Consider the following 7,253-nt stretch of genomic DNA (forward strand, 5'->3'; position numbering starts at 1 on the left):
TGTGTGGATTGTTGTAAGAACCCCCAATAAAATGATTTAGAAAAAATAAAATAACTGAAAGAGGAATTGACACCGTGGTGGCATCAGTGGGCATAAGGAAGAGCCGTGAGGGCGGCGCAGGACGGGCCACATTGCATTCTGTGTGCACAGCGTCGCTGTGGGTTGGCCCCAACTTGACGGCACCTGAGAGCAACAAGGAGCCTTTTTAGATATCTTCCATAATGGGTTTGTACTCATCAACTTTAAATACAACAGTTAAATATATAATTTTAGGTATTGCTTTGTGACCAGAGAAGTTCCTAGAAGCGCTCATGTCAGATGTGAAAAACGTAAACATGTTACTTGTTCCTAGGTAAGAATTGTGTCAAGATGTAAACAATTGTTCCCGGGGAAAATGTGTTCATAACTGTAATCTTGTATAACGAACCAGCTGGCACCACTCACCGAGGTGGTAATTCACTCCTTTATAGCCAACTGGCCAACCCTCACATTTCTAAGCACTTCAAATTGAAGTTGATATTACCCATAATCAACCATTAATCCTTTTCTTTCCTAGGCTTTCTAAGTATGCAGGCCCCTCTCTCCACTTGAAGGATGAAGTGCTTTGTATTTTTGCATAATGCTGTCCAGCTCAAGCTCAATAAAACTCTGTTGTTTTCATTCCTAACAGTGTACAAGATTTGGGTTTTGACATTTCTATGTCAGGAGCCAGATTCCTAAAGTACGGTAGCTTTGATGATCCCTGGGGAATCCAGACATGAGCACAGTACCTGATGAACTAGTTTGGGCTCTGCACTCCCACAAAAGTTCAGGCATCATTTAAGGTCATTTTTTTAAAAAGTCAAATTTGAACTCTGCCCCTTTGTGTTGATCGTGTTTTTGAGTTTGGGTGTGAGTTTGTTTGGGTTCTTGAGGGAAAAGCTTATTTGTTTTAACTGTCTTTATCACATGGGGAGTGTTCTAACTGATGAATCCATTAGATGGAGAATGTCTAAAAGATGTGTGGAGCCACTGCTTGGGACTCCGACTCACTGCATGAGCAAGCATTATGGTCCATCATTATGCTTATTCTTGTCTGTCCGGCCTAACTTGACTTAAAACTTGAGAGTGTGGAAAAGTAGTAGTCAATATCCTACATCATTTCATTTCTTGACTACTGCTTCCATGGGTGTTGATTGTGGATCCAAGCAAAAGAAAATTCTAGACGATGTCAATATTTTCTCCACTTATCATGATGTTGCTTTTGTTTTGTTTTATATATTGAGCTGAAACTCCTACGGAAGGTCGTGGTCTTTGAACTTCAACAGTAAGTACTTCAAGAAGAAAGAAAGAAAGAAAGAAAGGAAAGAAAGAAAGAAAGAAAGAAAGAAAGAAAGAAAGAAAGAAAGGCTGCCTCGTCTGCATAGCGTCATTATTGATGATTCTTTCTCCCATCCTGATGTGTTGCTCTTCTTCATCTAGCCCAGCTCTTCAGATGATTTGCTCAGTGTACAGATTGGATACACATGGTGAGAAGATGCAGCTCGTACACATCCCTAAGCTGCCATTTTGCCCTACGGGGATGGTTTCCATGTCTCTGTGATGCTGGCAGCTCTGCACCGGCATTTCAAATACCAGAAGGCTTGGCCACTGTAGACAGGTGTCAGGGGGCCTTCTAAACAAAGACAGACTAGAAAGACGAATATGGGGCTCTACTTCTTAAATGATTGGCCATTGAAAACCTTACAAACAGCAGTACAACACTGTCTGACAGGTAAGCCTCTCAAGTTGGCAGGCTCTCAAAATCAGACCAAGGAAGAACTGCCTCCTCAAAGTAGAAGTGACCTTAGTAGCAAGGTTGGAGCGGAGCATTGGGCTCTTCATTTGCTGCTCTGACGTGACTCAAAAAGTAAAGTTTTGCACAGTGGCCATACCGTGGCCAGTGAGGTTTATCCAAGGCGTGATTATTACTACTTGAAAGAGAAAAGTAAAGAAACCGCTGTGACCATTCATTCAAGATCAGAACGTGGAAAATACAAAGTATGGATCTAAGAAAACTGGAAATTGTAAAAAAAAAAAAAAATTAATGGAATGCTTAAAGACTGATATCCTAGGAATTGGCGGACTGAGGGGGTCTGGTTTGGGCTATTTTTAATCAGGCAATCATATGGCTTATTATGCCCAAAGTGACAAATTGAAGAGGAATGGCATACACTCATTCTCAGAGAGAACATTCCAAGATCTATCCTGAAATCTAACACAGCCAGTGATAGGAGACTAGCCAGATGCCTACAAGGAAGACAGGTTTACACACCAACCGCTGATGCCAAAGATGAAGAAATTGAAGCTTCGTAGCTACTTCTGCAGTCTGAAATTGATCAAATGTGATCACAATGCATTTCTAAAGCAATTAAGCAGAACAAAGAATTACGTCAAAAGTCAGCACCCAGCCTTCCCCTTTGCCTTGCTACCCCTCTGACATCACTTTAGCTGCATTTGACCTTTTCCTCTACAAGGAAAATAAATAGACCTCTTCCTGAAATGCCTCTTGCGATTTCTCCCAGCGGTGATTGTGACATAGTCCCCTCATATCGCTTTTACCTCATAAACACACTCAGAATTATGAAGATTTTCCTAAACTCCGTGAGGACTCCTGGGATTTTTCAATTATTATGGAAGCCTCCCGATCCTGGGTTCCCTGTCTTATTAGATCAGCTTGTTCCCAGGACTGCTGGCCTGGAGAAAACCCAACCAGGCCTAGAACCAGCGAAGTAGAAGGCCTTGAGGGCCGCTGGAGTCCCGGAATAATGGACGAAACAACCAGCAAACTGTTGGAAGGCTCTTGGGCCAGGAGTGAAAAAAATGGCCAGAGGCCTATCTGCCGCTGAACAGACTGAAGTTCAGCCTTGTGAACAAAAGGAAGATGGAAGTGCTTGTGCTTATTCAGTGTGGTTGCTTCGGCGTTTCCCGAACACGCTGGCTTCCCCTTGTGCCTGATACCTGCAACGCTTTCCACGCTGTGTTCATATAAGGTCTTGGACCTGAGACCGCAGCCTTGGTGACCCGACAACAATTAGACAAGCAGGAGACTGCTGCTAGGGTCCCCCTAACCAACTTGACTCACAAACATTCCCAGACTCTTGAACCCAAAATGCAGTGTCAGGTTAAGAAATACACCACCCTTTCCTTGCAACAATTTCAATCTCCCAGTCAGCAGAAAAACGCTAACCCTTCCCATGGCACAAAGACTAGCATCTGTAAAAAAGAAATGAAATAAGCTGAACTTTAGGAAAGTTAAGGCTGTAAGCACAAAAATAAATAAATGGATGAATAACAGACCGACCGAGTCCCACTTTTAAAAATCCTACAATTTGATCCAGAATGAAGGGGTTCCACGCACAAGGCAGGGCCTTTCCTGTGGCGGCTCTTTGTGAAGCCACGAGGGGACACTACTTTGTACTAGAGAACCGTGCCAGTTTTAAATTGACACCAGAGTCCTCCTGTCTGCTTTCAGCCCCATCTGTTACCAAAGCTCCAGCCCCGGGGTGGTAAACCATCAAAGGTGGTCTCTCTCATCTCTCTCCATGCCAGCAGGTTGACACCAACTCATAGCAACCCTGTAGGACAGGGCTGAACCCCACCCCACTCCACCCCCACCCCCGTGGATTTCCAAGACTATAACACTTTACAGGAGTAGAAAGCCTCATCTGGCTCCCTCAGCGTGGCTGATGGTTTCGAACTGATGACCTTGCAGTTAGCAGCCCCACTCATCACCACTACGCCACCAGGGCTCAAAAGTAACGCGGGGGCACGGGGAGTCAATAATCAGGAACAATTTATTCCCAACCTGTTCAGATATCTCTTGGTACTACTGAAGACTTAGACACTTTCCCCTCGGTTCTGATACTCCTGTCGATCTATTGAGACAAGATCTTTTATCCAAATGGAATTTCCACTTACAATGTAATGAAAAAGGAGGAAGTTCGTGAGTCTGCCTGGTATCTCTAAGTCAACAGAGACAGACACCTGTCAACAGAGACAGAAGGGCTCCTTCCGAAGAAGTGACTTGTCGTATGCAAGCCCCCATCATGCCTCTCGAAAATTCAACTCAACCGAGTTCTCTCTCTCTCTTTGGACTTTTCCCTAGTTCAAAAACCCTGTGGGCCACCACATCCACAGATGGTGGCCAAATTTTGTCAGCTGAGCTGAGTAAACTTCAAGTGGAATTCTCTAAATGTACCCCCAGTGTCAACGCAAGTGAGAAGCAAAGGAAGAACTCTCTCTCAGTATGCCAGATTTCCTTCCTGGAGGTTTAAGACGGTCCCTTGTCCCAGTCCTAGTAACACTGCTGTTCTTTCATTAGAAAACTAAATAGGGACCGGGGATTTGTTCAATATTTGAGTGCAATGAAACTTATACACTGAATTATTCCTACTTGTCAGTCCTCATTTACTACGTTCCTATGTCCCTTCAGATGCAACCCCTTTCTGAGTTGTGGATCTTTGCAGCACCCTTTTTAGTATCCCTGTGCATTTTGAAATTCCAGCTCAAATTGCTTTTACCTGGACAGGAAAGATCAATTTATCTAGATTATAATGTCCCATGACTTACTGAGTCTTCCAATTATTTTTCTCAGATTTTGCCTGGGGATTTGCAGCCTTTAGAGTTTGCAAACAAATTCAAATTGCAGCAATATGTTGATGATTTGCTAGTTTGCTCGATCTCCCAGAATGCCTGCCTTGATGACCATGTGGCATTATTAAAACATCTGGCTGTTGGTGGACATAGAGTGTCCAGAGAAAGATACAGTTGATTCAACCTGCTGTTAAATATTGGAGCCACAAAGTTTCTACAGATGGCATCTCTATTGATCCTAAACGGAAAGAAGCTTGTTTTTCTTACACTGAAAACAAACAGCCCAGGGGTATCCTAGTTAAGATTATGCGTCAACTTGGCTGGACCATGAATCTCAGTGGTTTTGTACTTTTGAGGTAGTCGTCCCCCGTGTTGATGTCTAATGTAATATAATATGATATTATTATAATGCAATTGCTTCCGCGATGATTGCTGCTAAGAGCAGCCAGTCCACTGAAAAGGAGTTTCCTCGGGATTGTACCCTGCTTCCAATACATATGCGTTCTCTGGCAAAGCTCTTTGGCTTTCTGCTGCATGGAATCCTGCATCTGCTCATTATCATCAGTCCTCTCGTCCTTTGGGCTGGAGGTGGAGGGCTGCTATGTTATCCTGCTCATTAGCGTCTGCAGCCTGTAAGTCAGCAGTCTGCCATCTGACTTGCCTGTGCTGAATCTATCTATCTCTGCAGCCAGCAGCCTACAAGCTGACCTACTGATGGTAAGCTTGTCAGCTTATTTTTTATTTTTTTGTTTGAGGTGCACTTGTCACTGAAGACTCCAAGCCCATTTCAATTTTACTTTTCCTCTTCTTTTTATTTTTAAATCATTTTACTGGGGGTTCATACAGCTCTTATCACAATCTATACATCCATCCAGTGTGTCAAGCACATTTGTACATATGTTGCCATCATTATTGTCAAAATATTTTCTTTCTACTTGAGCCCTTGGTATCAGTTCCTCTCTTTACCCACCTCCTACCCTCATGAACCCTTTGATAAATGATAAATTATTATTATTTTCATATCTTACATCGACCTCTGCCTCTCCTTTCTTTTTTTTTAATAGCAACTCAGGTCACTATTTAGGTTTGAGGGACAAGGAATCTGGAGAGATTTTTTTGTTGCTATTTTTAAAGAAACACATATTACACTGAAACCACCCATCTCAAGAAATGAAATCAACAATATCCTGCTAAACCCTCCATGTATGTGTTCTTTTTCTGCCCCCACCCCACTATCATCCTTCCTCCTCCTCAATAGCCTATCTCTCCCTTCTCCCTGTTCTTGCCCCTGTCCCTGGCTTCCTCATAGTCAGAACAGTCTTGTCTAGTGCTGAAAAACACATCTCTTTTTCTTTGTTTTTCCTTATACCAATGATGTTATTCAATATCCATCTTTATAAGACTAACTGAGTTTGCTAAGCATAATGTTCTCTAGCTTTGTCCGTGTCTTGAGGTGTTTACGAGCGCTGTCGTCGTTGTTTATTGAGGCACATTGTTCCGCAGCATGATCTACCAGAGCTCGTGTATCCATGTCTCTATCACTGGGGTGTGTGGTGGTCCCTTGACTCTGCGATGGCGGACCTTGCTGCAAGAAACACATACCGGTGTGCATCTGTTTGCTTGTGTTGCCTTGTGTCAGCTGACTGGTACAATGAATGAAGAAGACCGAAGAAGAGCTGACCATTGTGAGGATGGCCTCGGGCTGGGCAGTGCTTTGTTCTGCTGTCCAGAAGATCGCTGGACGTTGGACCCAACTAGACAACAACAAGGTCCCTCCCTTACTGTTTTTCCAAATCTGAAGTCCACACAGCTTAGATCTCACGAACTTGCCCCTTATGATATGATACTAGGAGACCCTTGGTTCTTCCGATACCGATCGCACGGGCTGAGAATCAAACCCAGCCCCCTGCACGGAAGATGAGGATTTAATCACGGAAACACCGCTGCTCCCTCAAGAAACAAAACCCGCTGCCACCGAGTTGATGCCGACCCACAGCAGCCCACAGACAGGGTAGAACTGCCCCCTGTGAGTTTCTGAGACTGTAACTCTTAACTGGAGTAGGAAGCCCTGTCGCTCTCCCATGGAGCAGCATGGGTTTCAAACAGCTTCCTTTGAAGTTGGCAGCCCAACATATAACCGCTATGCCGCCAGGGCTCCTCCACTGCCCCCAGACAGTCATGAACTACCCTCCTCGTGCCAGAGAACAGAGTAGCCTCTGGCCACTGTCTGTGGGGACTGGTGCTGCGTGGTGCCACAGTCCCACAGCTCTGCCCACTGACCACCTAGTCACCACCACACCGACGTCCAGCAGGTGGAAACGCCACTGGGATCCCAGAGGGGCTGTTACACATGTGGCCACCCAAAGAGGGATGGGCGGCCAGACCTCGCCCACCTCCTGCCAGTGGGTGACAAGGCCAGCAGCTAGCTGCAGCTACTGAACCTCCCAAGGGTCGGGTTTCTTGAAGAACAGATTTTGTTCCCCAACAGAGGTGCTGATGTGGACCAAACGGAGTCCCTGCAAAGACAGGCTGAAGTCCGCCCCACTGTGGGTGTCGGTTTGCTTGGGGATCTATGTCTTTCTTCAAAGATGTTATCGGGGACAAGGAGGAGATTGTGTCACAGTTAGGGTGGGTCCCAA

The sequence above is a fragment of the Echinops telfairi genome, unplaced genomic scaffold (genome assembly GCF_000313985.2).
Source record: "Echinops telfairi isolate 266 unplaced genomic scaffold, ASM31398v2 ScPeMD7_23;HRSCAF=83, whole genome shotgun sequence".
Lineage (NCBI taxonomy): Eukaryota > Metazoa > Chordata > Mammalia > Afrosoricida > Tenrecidae > Echinops > Echinops telfairi.